The sequence below is a fragment of the Hordeum vulgare genome, chromosome 1H (assembly GCF_904849725.1).
Source record: "Hordeum vulgare subsp. vulgare chromosome 1H, MorexV3_pseudomolecules_assembly, whole genome shotgun sequence".
NCBI classification, from domain to species: Eukaryota; Viridiplantae; Streptophyta; class Magnoliopsida; order Poales; family Poaceae; genus Hordeum; species Hordeum vulgare.
The window spans coordinates 40,059,037-40,069,853 of record NC_058518.1 but is presented as its reverse complement, the minus strand read 5'-3'; the positions used below and the strand labels follow the sequence as shown (position 1 = coordinate 40,069,853).

The 10,817-nt window shown below is 51.1% G+C and overlaps 1 pseudogene across 1 annotated transcript; it reads left to right on the top strand.

Moving 5' to 3' along the window:
• Positions 1 to 2,542: 2,542 nt before the first annotated feature.
• Positions 2,543 to 9,846, top strand: LOC123396287 (annotated as a pseudogene). The gene is made up of 5 exons (XR_006609900.1): positions 2,543 to 2,902; positions 2,995 to 3,322; positions 3,437 to 4,537; positions 4,929 to 6,029; positions 6,934 to 9,846. The product of XR_006609900.1 is annotated as an uncharacterized LOC123396287 (transcript).
• The last annotated feature ends 971 nt before the right edge of the window (positions 9,847 to 10,817 follow it).

The window sequence follows — 10,817 nt, the reverse complement described above, 5'->3', positions numbered from 1 at the left end:
GAGTTACCCTCTCCCAGTCACCAAGGCAAGAAAACTGAACTATGTATAGGTTCCATGCTGATCCCATGTTCCTGAAGAACCAATATTGGCTCTAGGTCTTGATCGAGTGAACTCGCACAAGCGCGATCTAGCGAGCCTCTTCCGACGGGGTCCCTTCTTCATAAAAAATAACGTCGTCCAGGTCCTCGTCCCGGAGACCAAGCTCCTGCATAAGTGTTGTCATATCGTCCGTGTTCGTGGTGCCGGTGCCCGACCCGGACGCTCCGACAGTCGCCATGGATCTTCAGAACCTTACCCGATCACAGAACGAAATGGGTGTTGCAAACGGAATCCTAAGTCCTCCTCTTCCGACAACCCCACCAGGATCAGCGAGCGCCACGACGCCCTCGATCGCGGGAAGGAAGACGGGGATCGGGTCGGAGGTAGGGAAAGCGAAATCTCAACAATGGCGATCGAAATCGCCTCGAGAGGACAAAACCCCTAACTAGAGGAAAAAACAAAATAGCTGTCGGAATGCATGCCTGCCTCAGTCAGATCTGTGTGCACGTACATGCCGCTAGTACCGTCACATCGCAAATGGACACGTACATGCCGCTAGTACCGTCACATCGCAAATGGACACGTACATGCCGCTAGTACCGTCACATCGCAAATGGACACGTACATGCCGCTTGTACCGTCACATCGCAAATGGACACGTACATGCCGCTACTACCGTCACATCGCAAATGTACACGTACATGCCGCTTGTACCGTCACATCGCAAATGGACACGTACATGCCGCTAGTACCGTCACATTGCACATGGACACGTACATGCCGCTAGTACTGTCACATCGCACATGAGCACGTACAGACCGCTAGTACCGTCACATCGCAAATGGACACGTACATGCCGCTTGTACCGTCGCATCGCACATGGACACGTATATGCCGCTAGTACCGTCTCATCGCACCTGAGCACGTACAGACCGCTAGCACCGTCACATCGCACATGGACACAACATAGATGAACATGTAAACCTTGCAATTCTTCTCATGGGGTTTCTCCAAACGTACATGCTAAACACTACGGGCTTGTTTGGATTGTGACCATCCTTGCTATATCTTACCACATTATTTTTGCCACACTTGCCACACTTGAGTTGATCAAATTGTTAGCCACACATTGACTTGACTAAGGGAATCTTGCAACACTTTTTGTGTCTATAACATGTGGGGTTTAGTATTCATTAAAAAATACTTGCCTTAAGTGTGGCTAGAACCAAACACCCACCTAACTTGGTCAAACTTGCTTAAGGTAAGCTGTGACAAGGTATGGATAGAAACCAAACAGCCTCTACGTCACGCTCCCAAACAACCCCACCAGAAAAACTAGAACCGGGAAAACTCGAACGGTATATACTCCTTGCAACGAGCAGTAGAACGCTCCAGGCCCAGAGCTGCCTTATTTTTTTTCCCTCTCAAAAAAAAAAAGTCAAGGCGGCGGGGCCCACGAAAACCACGTCCATCGGCGGCCACCAACACACACACAATATTTTTAAAAAAAGATACGTACTACTCTAGATCTCTCCTAATCTCGCCGCCCCCCGTTACCAAATATCCCGTCGTCCATCGCTTTGCTCGCAGTAGCTACGTTGCTACGCCACCCCAGACCCGGCCCCGGGGTTTGTTCCTTTCTTCCCCTGCAACGGGTCTCATCCTAGCCGTCCGTCGCAGGACGGAGCGTCCGGATCCGCCCCGGCCCTGCTCGTCCTCCTCTCCCCTGTCACGGCGGTGGAAATTTCTCGGTAGACATGGCCGATGGGTTCATCTCCATCTCCCTCTCTCTCGCCGAGCTTCGCCACCACTGCCAAACCAGACCAGCCCAGAACCCATCCATCGCCTGCTGCTCCTCGCTCGCCCTCCCTCGACTCCGATCGATCTGCTCCTGCTCGCTCGCTCGCCGCTTAATTAATGCACGCGGGGATCGGCCGCGGCCTCGACGTCGAGCGGCGGGGGGACCGGATCGCCCGCTCCTCGCCGGCGTCCACCGCGACGGAGATGTCCGTGCTCGTCCCCGCCGTCGTCGTCGTCGGGCTGATGAGCGATGCGTCGATGCCGATGCCGATGCCGATGGCGATGGCGTCGGCGTCGTGCCCGATCCGGACCGTGGCAGCGGTGTGGGCCGCTGCCAGGCCGGGCCCGCGCGGGGCCGGTGGCAGCCCCCGTAAATCCCGCGGCAAGGCAGGGGCAGGCAAGGTAACTCCCTCCGTCCCGCCCGGCTGGCACCAGCCCCGTTGCTTGCGTCGCAGGCCGCCTCGCTTATCCTTTCCCCCCTCTTTTTTTTTTCTCTCCCTCTCCTCGTGGAATAAATAAACAGCAACAACTAATAAAAAAGATTTTCCGGGTCTAGGGAAAAAAAGATTTGTTTTTTTCTTTCTTTCATGCCCGCTCTCCCTGGGGTAGGGCGGGGTGGGGTGATGGGGCAGGCGGACGCGAGCGGGCGTGCGAATCAAATGGGGTTAAGTCCCGGCCGCGTCCGCTTTATCGGCTCACGTTGCCACAGCCTCCCTTCCCTTCCCTTCCTTCGCCTCTCTCTCTCTTTCTCTCGCCCCTCTTTCCTCCCCCCTCTCTCTCCCGCCCGCCTCCACCACCGCCTCCGCCGCGCGGACCTCCTCCGGCCCGCCCCCGCCCCGCCCCCGCAGATCAGGCCCCGCCCGTCCAGCCCGCCCGCCCGCACGCCGGGCCTCCCTGCACGCCGGGCCTCCGCTGCGGTTCGCATCTCCCCACCGGCGGCCGGCCCTCGACGGACGGCCTCCTCCCCCTCCCCGCTCCCGTAGCCTCCCCGTGGCGCTCCTTCTCCGGGGACCGACGCCCTGTGACTCCCGGGACCCGCTGACCGCCGCCTCGGCAGGAGATTGTAAGTCGCACGCCCCCGAATCCGCCTGGCCGCCGGTCGGTTCCGGCCGGGAGACCTTTTTTTCCCTGACCTCTGTGGCCTCTCCCGTGCAGGTTGCTCCTGGATAGGAGGCCAGCGACGCAGCGCACTCGGCACGGCCGCGCGCATGTGATTTGCGGCGCCCGCCGGAGCTGGGGAGACGCGCCGCTGGGACGACGACCGCAACGACGCCGTGGATGCCTCCGCCTCCGCCGGATCGGAGGGAGTTCCTATACAGGGACGGCCGCAGGCACGACGCGGCCGCCGGGGAACCCCTCCTGCCGGCGCCCCCCGCCACGCCGCGCTGGAGGGACTCCCCGTACCACCCGCCGCCGCCGCCGCCGCCCCTGCGCGACCACGCCCGGCACTCGCCGCGCAGGACCGCGTCCTCGGCCTCCTCAGGTAGGTTTCCGTCCCACAGTCCCTCAGATCTGATGCGGCCGCCGCCTCCGCTGCTGTGCCGCAGCGCTTCTCCTCCTGCCCCGCTGATTCCCCCCACCCTTTCTGCTGTTTCAGAGGGCTATTACAGGCAGGGCACCGGCGCCGGCGCCTATGACCGCTCCTACCCCGACGAGCCGATAGGCTACACGCCCTCCCGCTCCGACCGCTACTGGCTGGAGGATGACCCTCCCGCCGGCTATAAGGGCTTCAGCCGCTACGGCGGCGGCGGCGGCCGGAGGGACGGCCGTGACTTGCGGGGATCCTACCGGAGGTCACCGTTTAGGAGCTACGGAGGTGACTTCCCGAGAGGCCACCAGGAGCCTCCGCCGCCCCCACCGTTGAGGAGGTCTCCTCTGAGGTCAGTCGCTGTGCCGATCTGTTACGACCCTCCCAGTGATAGGGCTGACAGGGAGGATAAAGAACACCAACCCCGGGCAACCCCTTGGCGGCCGCTGCGCCGGAGGGAGAGCAGATCTGATGCTGCAGATGCAGCTGGTGCTGGGCCTCTGTCAGTTCGCCAGAGCGCTGCAGCAGGTTCTGCTTCAGAGAAGAACGCCCCAGCGCAGTCTGATGCTGCGGCAGATTCACAGACGGCTGAGGAGGAGGCGCCCAGGAAGAAGCCCCGGCTTGGATGGGGGCAAGGCTTGGCCAAATATGAGAAGCAGAAGGTGCCTGGTTCCGCAGATTCTTCAGAACCTGTTGCTGAAGGGAGCCAAGACGGCGTTGAACAGAAGGAACCTGAATCAGCACCTGCGCTTTGTGCATCTCCAGTGGCCGCACCGGCAGCAGCATCATCTGCACCTCCGCTTTGTGCATCTCCAGTGGCCGCACCAGCAGCACCATCATCTGCACCTGCGCTTTGTGCATCTCCAGTGGCCGCACCGGCAGCACCATCATCTGCACCTGCGCTTTGTGCATCTCCAGTGGCCGCACCGGCAGCACCATCATCTGCACCTGCGCTTTGTGCATCTCCAGTGGCCGCACCGGCAGCACCATCATCTGCACCTGCGCTTTGTGCATCTCCAGTGGACGCACCGGCAGCACCATCATCTGCGCCTGCACTCTGTGCATCTCCAGTGGTGGCACCAGCAGCGCCATTATCTACACCAGCACTTTGTGCATCTCCAGTGCTGGCACCGGCAGCGCCATCATCTGCGCCTCCATCTAGTTCTCCTGGTATGCAACCCGTTTTGACCTTCTTTTACTTGGTTTATCCCAGTTGTTTTCCCTGTAAATTTAATTCCTGTTTTAATCTAGGTTAATATGCTGTTGCTGAATCACTTTTGTTAGAAATGAATGAACGAAGTATTGGTTATTTGATGCCCCCCCTCCCCCAAACAAATGGTCCTCCATAGTACATATTTTACCCTTGGTTTTGCAATTGACCATATCCACAGTGTCCGTTCCATCCCCTAATAGACATCAATCCTGGTGGTCCTCGACATCTTCATTTTGTCATGCTAGCGTCAGGATACTTTTTTCATGTTTATTAATGGAAGTGAGCCAGGAGAGACCCTGCACATCAAATGTCTTGAAAACTGACTGCTACCTTCACGTTTAACTGCAGTGCCTGAAGATAAATCCTGTGAACTGACGGCAAATACAGTCACAGTGTCCAATAAAGATATCCCTGGGGCGGAGGTCCAGGCTTACAACGATGAAATCCCCATTAAGTTAGGTCAACTTGATGGTGATCGCATTGGCTCCCTTGCCAATGTCCTTGCTGAACTACTGCAACATGAAGATTCTTGTTCTGGGGATTCGAGAAGACTGACCAATAGTAGTAAGTTGTTGCTACTGAAAGAAAACATAGCCAGGGAGCTTGAAAAGACTGAGCTTGAGATTGATTCATTGGAATGTGAACTTAAATCAGTGAGTAATGAATCCGGAAACAAGGCTCTTGAAGATGCAGAAAATCCTTCACCTTCTAGCGGGACATCAAAAGTTCTAGCCAAGCCTGAGATCTGTGGAACATCATCTTCCCCTAAAGAACAAGGGGTGCTCTCTCCTTGCAAGCTTTCTGTGGAGCAGGAAGCTGATGCCAATGGTGTAGACTTGATGGATGTTGTTACAGCTCCTGTTCACAGTGTAACAGCAGTCTCATCGGCAGAGAGTGTAGCATGTCCTGGAGTTGTTGCTGAAGCTGAAGTTGCTGTAGCTGCAGATGTGGCCCCATTGAAGCCTTCTGAAGGAACTGGGTCTCAAATTGATGCCCACTGTCCGAGGCAGGAGCCTAGTTCGTCCCATGATAATGTTAGTTCCATGAAAGCAGATGGCAGCAATGACCTATTAGCCCGGCAGTGCTCGCACCGTAATTTAATTCCTTCAATTATTGCTGTGAACAATGATATAGCCAAAGAATTTAATGAACTGGTTTTCAAACCTTTGCCTGCTGGTCAACCATGTCTTGGTTTATCTAGCCAAATGAAGAATGACCTGATTGTCAGAAAGAAGCTTGGCTTACATAAAAATAGACTAAGATTCAAAGAGCAAGCACTTACCTTCAAGTTCAAGGTGCTGCGACACCTGTGGAAAGAGGATGTGCGGCTCCTCTCTGTAAGAAAGCAGCGCCCGAAGTCTAATAAACGCACTGATCAGAGCAACCGTGCATCACAGAGTGGATCTCAGAGGCAACGCTCGTCTAATCGCTCTCGATTGGGCATGCCTGGTCAGTATTTCGTTCTACTTATTCAAAATACATATTATTCCATGATTTACTTTTAGAAAATATAGCGATTTACTTGTAGAAAATATAGTTTCAGTGGTGCCTTTTGACCTTTCAAGAGTTCTGTGTGGTGTTTAGCCGTCAATCCAACAAATGTGCTATGATAGATAAGTTACAAGGGAACATCCTCCAAATGTTTTGGTATCATGCTAATATATGGACTGCCTTCTTGTAGTTGAAGTTGCCGCACATTTTTCTGTGGCACTTAGGAAAGCAATTCATGCATAAAAAGTTGTGGACGATATTTGATAATATGTGGCATATTTTGGTAAAGAGTCATTCCTAGAAACCGATGACAGCAGCTGTCATCAAAATGTAGTACCTACCATTTTGTCTTTATCAGATATACAAAATTGCAAATCTGCTACGTATGGAATTCTTTCTTGAAATCTACACATGGATGGGTTGGATTTAGATTGTATACTTTAGCCTTTACCCCCTTGATATCTACTCATGGATAAGTTGGTTTTAGAACATGTTATCCTTTTGGCTACCTCTTACGAAGTTACCGCAGTAGGCCTTATTGCCTTAATGTTTGTATAAAGGATGACTTGTGAATTCAGACCCGATACTTTATGGTGTGATGACAGACATAAAATCGATATGTTTTACAAGTTTTGCAATGTTCTGCTTTCTTTTCTCTTTGCACTGCCTTTGCATGTCTCTTCGATGTGCCCTTGAATATACTTTTGTTTGCAACTACCTTGTCTTTTATCTGCCTTTACTGCTGTTATGCATTTACTCCCCACATTCGTGTTTATTTACTTATGAGCATCTATGGTATGCATGCAATTTCATACCATTTGTATTTGAGCCCTATTTGACTTGGTGTTCTTCTCGTTTACAGCTGGTAATCTGAGTACGTTTTCCTACCACGGAAATATCAGATGTTGCAAACAAGATGTTTACAGAATTTCAGTTTCAAGCGCTGCAGAAATTACTTGAAAATGCCAGCATTAATTATAGATGAAAAAGAGAAAGAAAGTGCTAGCTTTGTCAGCAAGAATGGTTTGATTGAGGATCCTGTTTCAGTTGAGAAGGAACGATCAGTGATAAATCCATGGACTCATGAAGAGAAGGAAGTTTTTATGCAGATGCTTGCTTCATTTGGCAAGAATTTCTCCAAAATCTCCAATTTTCTACAGCACAAGACAACAGCTGATTGTGTTGAGTTCTACTACAAGCACCATAAATCTGACAGTTTCCGAGAAGTTAAGAAACTTCTGGATCTTCGGCAGCAACAACCCACCAGCAATTACCTAGGATCAAATTCTGGAAAGAAGTGGATCCTGAGAATGCTGCATCTCTTGATATGCTTGGAAATGCTGCATCCGTCGTGGCTGCCCATGGTCTTGATTATGCAAACAGGGTGGAGAAAGATACTGCAAAGTCTATTATTCGGACTTCTTGTAGGTCTGATGTTTCGGCTGTGGCCAAAGGATCTTTGGATAGGGATGGCATTGCTAATGTATCTCTGCACGAGAGGGAATCTGTAGCTGCTGATGTCTTGGCAGGTATATGTGGAACTCTCTCCCCTGAAGGAATGGGCTCATGCATTACCAGTTCTGCTGATCATGGCCAAAAGATAGGTGCCACAAGAATGGACTATCTTATGACAACTCCAGAGGCGGACAAGAGCTTTGATGAGGAAGACACTCTCTCAGATCAGGAATGTGAAGTTGACTCAGTTGATTGGAACGACAATGAGAAGTCACTGTTCATCGAGGCTCTGAATAACCATGGGAAGGATTTTGCTCGAATTTCTTCATATGTGAAAAGCAAGTCATATGAGCAGTGCAAGGTATTTTTCAGCAAGGCTCGCATTTCACTTGGTTTGGATTTGATCTATCAGCGGACTACCGATGTTGGTTTGCCGACAGGTGATGCAAATGGAGGTACGAGTGATACTGACGAGGCATGTGCTGCTGAGATGGATTCTCCTATTTGTAGCACAGAGTCTCCTGTGGAGATGGAGATGGAAGCTTGTCCTTCTGCTGATAAAACCCTTCAGGGGCATCCTCTATCTGGTATCACCTTTAAACAGTCAGAAACTGATAGATCAGATGGGCCAGATATTGTGGACCTAACATTTGAGGAAGGTGAGATCAAGGCAGAGGATACTAAAAATTGTAACATTCCTGTTGATCATAGACAGTCAATTGAAGCCACTCATCAATCAACACCTTCATGTGCTCCTATCGATATCAATTCTTCTGAGAGCACAGGGAGTATGGAGAACAGAGAGCACAGCAACCAAGTGAGTGTGCACGGCAACAGAGCCATGGCATCTTCAACTGAGCAGCCTGTGGGAGCACATCTGGAAATCAGCTCCAGTCTGCACAATGTTGAAGTTATTGAGCCGAGCAAGGCGTCTGAAAAGATTTGCACTCAGGTATCCAGCAGGGAACATGCTCCCGAGAGTAGTGCACCTATCAGCGCTGGAAATTTAACCACCCCTTGTTTCTTACCTGGAGTCATCCAGTCGAGCAAGGTGTATGAAGGGATTTGCACTAAGGAATCCAGTACGGAAGGACCTACGCAACAAGCACCCTTGAGTGCACACATGAAGGCTGGAAATTTGACCCTCTCTGTTTGCTTACCTGGAGAACACTCTAGTAAGGCATCCAGTATTGAAGGACCTTCAAAACATGCACCTGAGAGTGCACACGTGAAAGCTGGAAATTCAACTCCCTCTGTTTGCTTACCTGGAGAAAGTGGCAGCAAGGACAATGTCGCCCAATTCTCGGACATGGCCGGTGTTTCCTGTATTAGGCCTGCATTTACTTCAAGTTATCAGCAAACTGTGCCAACAGATCTGCTCCCAGCAAAGCCAAAACCACAGGTTACCCCTCTTACTCCAAAGGATTTGATGCCTGTTCAGTTTAGTTCTGACCTTCCTGATCCTACCTCAATTCGTTTTGAGGGCATAGCCTCCATAACTTCACCAAATTTTGGTGATCATGCCAACAGAGTCAGCAATACTCCAGGGCCCAAGGACATGAACAAGTTCCCAGTATTTAATGAACAATCTCGGAGCCAGCATGATGTTCTGTTCCGCAATATTGATGGATACCTGCAGCACAGACGTCATCTTGCAGTTGACATGCCCGCTTTTTCTGATAGCACTGTAAGTGGTAGTGTGGGAACTTCTCATCCGGATCAGTTCACAATAACCAAATACCAGAATGGCAGGTCGGGCAGCTCAGGTCTCTCAAGTACATCTGCTGGGTTTCTGATGAATGGGAGCAGCAAAGAATTACGGGAAGGTCAGTTGAAGCCCTGTTCCCACAAAGCAAGCACTGAGAGTTCTGATCAGGTGAAGCGCCCCGGAGATGTCAAGCTATTTGGGAAAATTCTGAGCCATCAATCATCCTTGCAAAGTTCTGGCTCATCATCGAATGTAACCAGAAGCAAGCCTCCCGCGTCAACGGCAGCAGGATTGTTGGGCAGTGGAATGGATCGCATGGTTTATTCATCTAGGCTCACAAACACCGCCCACTTGGGGCAGGACGAGCGAGAGTGGTGAGGAGCTACACTCACCTGGATGGGAGCACAGTACAGCCCGAGTCGTCTTTGTTCAGGGCGGCGAAATGTCAGAGATCATCACTGTCCAGCGTGCCATTTTACCTCGGCTAAAAATGGCACACTGGGCGTATTTGGAGAGTACCAACAGCCTTTGCGGCAGCAGCTGCCATCAGATCCGAAGCGGCTGGAAAGCTATGCCGATCTCCAGAAGAGGATTATGGCACTCGGGCCCTAGTGACAAGCACTACGCATGGCAAAGTAGCAGCAACATCAATCTCAGGACATAGTGGATACTAGGGATCAATCCCCGTCAAAACTAACTCGATTACATGATAGATCTCATCCTACTCATCACCGCCCAGCGAGCCTACGAATAGATTACTCACGAACGACGAAGAGCTTCATGGAATTGGAGAGGGAAGAAGGTTGATGATGACGATGGCGACGATTTCCCCTCTCCGGAGCCCAAAACGGACTCCAGATCTGCCCTCTAGATGAAGAAAAGGTTGTGGCGGCGCCTCCGTATCGCAAACACGACGAAATCTTCTCTCTTTATTTTTTTCTGGGATGAAAGTGAACTTATAAAGCTGAGATTGGGGGCGGCAGAGCCACGTCGGCCCCACAAGCTTGCCATCCGCCACCAGGGGTGGCGGTGGCAGGGCTTGTGGCCCACTGGCCCACCCCCTCAGGTGGATCTTTGCGCAGGTATTTTTCATATTTTCCGAAAATATTCCCCGTAAATTTTCAGGAGGTTCTGAGAACTTTGATTTCTGCACAAAAATAACACCAAGGCAATTCTGCTGAAAACAGCGTGAGTCCAGGTTAGTTCCATTCAAATCATGCAAATTAGAGTCCAAAACAAGGGCAAAAAAGTTTGGAAAAGTAGATACGATGGAGACGTATCAACTCCCCCAAGCTAAAAACCTTGCTTGTCCTCAAGCAACTCGGTTGACAAACTGAGAGAGAAAGAAAAACTTTGACAAACTCTGTTTGATCTTGTTGTTGCAACTATGTCTAACTCATAACCAGAATTTCAGCAAGATCACAAGTTAACCACATAAGCAAGTGACACAAAGGTCTCACGGTAAACTAATATCAATGGCATAATCAGCTAACGAGCAAATAATAATGAGTTTCAAATACCAACACTTCAATCAAAACAAGCATGAAGCAATATGAATAGGTGGTATCTCGCTAGCTCTTTCT